Genomic DNA, 2836 nt, shown 5'->3' with positions numbered 1-2836 from the left:
CCCGATTCGTCGAGGCGCAGACTTGCCGACGAGCGGCGAGCGCGCGGCGGGCCCCCGCCAGCGCCGCGTTTTACCTTTACTTTTTGCCCCTTGATCTTTTGGAGTCGCCCTTGCGAATCTTTTTAACCGACCACACGCATCTCTGTTGGGGTCTGATACTGCAGAAATAGCTGTGGACTCTCAGTCAGCTGTAGGTCCCCCACTGCTCTCTCCGAGGCTCCACGCTGAAGGGCTCGATCGAGCCGTGCCGGCCGTCGGCGGTGTGCCAGCGGTTGTCGCGGTCGTTGACGTGCACGCCGCGCTCGCCCAAGTGGGCGCGGATCGAGTCGCCCTCCTCGAACTGGCGCGCCTGGGGCCGTGTCTCGGACATGTCATGGACGTGTCCCGGACGCGCGGTGTGCGCTCCACGAACCGGCGCGCCTCGCGCAGCTCCCGCCGCCGATCGAGCAGCTGGCGGAGGAGGGAGAGGTCGATGGAGCTCGACGTGCCCGCGGCCAGCGCCCAGCCGGGCGGGCTCCGCTGCCGGATCGCCGCCCGCCCCTCGCCCACCCTCGCGTCCGCAGCGCGCCACGCAGCCTTGTCGTGCGCCTCTGCCTCGCGCAGCGTCTCAAACATCTCGGCCACCTGGTCGCCGTGGCCGAGCGGGCAGCCGGACGTGTAGGAGCACGGCCACGTCGGCGCCGCCTGCTCGCTCCGGAAGCGGCGCGGCCGCTGGCTCGACGGCAGAGGGAAGCCGAGCAGCGTCGCGCCCAGCTTGCGGTACGCGGCCGCCCGCGTCGACAGCTTGTGCTTCTGCGCGAGCGTGCACGCGAGCGAGTCGCGGAGCAGGTACCGGACGAGCTTGGATCCGCCAAACTCCTCGAGCGTGCGCGAGTAGTACCCGACCACGTCGGCCGGCTCCAGGTTCATCAGCCGCGAGACGGCGCGGCCGTAGCCGATCGGGCCTTCCGCGCCGGGCGGCCGGTAGGCGGTGAAGCCGCCGCAGCGCAGGCAGCAGAGCGCCTTGTGGACGAGCGGGCCGACCCGGTGGAGCGGAGGCTCGCCGGCCATGGAGAAAAAGATTTCCGAAAATCAAGCCTCGGTGGGGGCCGGCGATTCCCATGCCGGCTCTCCGCCACAACCCCCGCCGGGAGGGAATCCCTGCTCACAGAAAAGGGCTCCGAGCCCTGTCTCGCGCACGCCCCTGGCGGGCGCCGCGGACCAGTTCCGCGAGCGCTCGTCAGCGGGTGGTGTGCGGTTCTTGCCGTAGTTCCTCTTCGGTCGCCTAGCCCCGGCGCCGTCTGTCGGACGCCTGCGTGTCACGAGTGCGAGCCGCTCGCGGTTCGTACACCCGCTTGCGGGTTCGAGTGGCGGGCCATCCCGCTTGCGGGATGGCTTAGCGGGTTCGAGCCGTCACACATTGGCTGCCGGGGTGTGCCGAGGGGGGGCTGGGTGGGCGGTAGGCCGTCATTGCCCGGCGCTGCTTGCAGCGCTCTGGGTGGTAGTGGCGGCGCTCCAAGAGTGGTGCTCTTGGGAAGAGGTTCCTCCTTTCCGCTCCCCCCCCGCAAGGCGCGAGACACACACACTCTCTAACAGCACACTGGAAGGAGGACGGGGAAGATGACTCCGAGGAGTCAGCCACAGAACGCGAGAGGCTAGTCTTGCAGGGAAGGCGCAGCGTGCGTGCGTTGCAGCGGTGCGCGTGCATACCCCCTCCCTGAGCCACTGCAAATTAACGCACACCTGCTTGTCAGCAAGCGGCGGCGGAGGAGAGAGCTTGAGCACGAGCTTGTCACCGGCGGCCGGCACGAACTCGAGTTTGAGCATGTTGATCGAATGAATTCCTGCAGAGAGTCAAGAAGCGGTTGAGGGTGGTGTCCCCGATGGGAGGTGCAGGCCAGCGCTCTCGAGTGGCCCTCGCGGCTACGGACACAGAGTGGCAGTCTCTAGACGCAGCAGAGATGCGAGCAGGGCGGGAACTTGACTCGGCAGGGTCAATCTCAGGTCAATCTCGGCTCGTAGCAGGAAAGGCAAGCGCCTACGGGATCGCGACCATGTGAAAGAGGGTGAAAAACTGGTATTAAGATGTCTGGGGGGTATATGGGGTATATGGGGGTACATGGGGGTACATGGGGGTACATGGGGGTATATGGCTATGATAAAATCTCGGGGAATCTCCCCACGAAACGATCAGTCGCGCGATCTCGAGCCCGCCCGCCCGCCACCCACCCACCCAGCCCCGCAGCCCACCCCCCCCCCCCCCCCCACCCCACCCCACCCTGCGCACCTCCTCTCCCCCGCCTGCGCGCCTCCGCCACCACCCCCTCCCTCGCTTCCGCCGCATCTACCCCTTCCCCCTCCACCCGCCGGCGCGCCTCGCTCGGCCGGCAGGTGCCGCATATCTCCCCACATCTCCCCACATCTCCCCACATCTCCCCACATCTCCCCACATCTCCCCACATCTCCCCGTGACGTCGCTCGGCGGGCAGGTGCTGCTGCTGCCAAGCGCCGCCGGGCCCTTCCTCCGAGCGCTGCTGCGTGCGGTCTTGCTGCTGCTGCTGCTAGTCGAGTGCATGCTGAATGGGAAGATAGAGCGGGCCGGAGAGAGGAGAGCCGCGCCTACGGGCATCACGTTGCGGCGCGTGAGCGTCGAGACGAGGCCGCCGGCACGCTCTCTCGCGTCCTCGGCGCTCGGACTGGAGCCGGGCGGCGATTGGCGAGCAAGCGAGAGCGGGTCGCTCTCTTGCCAGAAGAGAGGGAGGGCGGTCGCGCGGGACAAGGGTGGGGAATGGGCAGCAGCGGACGCGTCTCGCGGCTTCCTCGATGGCAGCGGCTGTACCTGCGAGCGGGAGTGGGC

The sequence above is a fragment of the Emiliania huxleyi genome (genome assembly GCF_000372725.1).
Source record: "Emiliania huxleyi CCMP1516 unplaced genomic scaffold EMIHUscaffold_265, whole genome shotgun sequence".
Lineage (NCBI taxonomy): Eukaryota > Haptophyta > Isochrysidales > Noelaerhabdaceae > Emiliania > Emiliania huxleyi.
Note: the sequence above shows the minus strand (reverse complement) of the source record.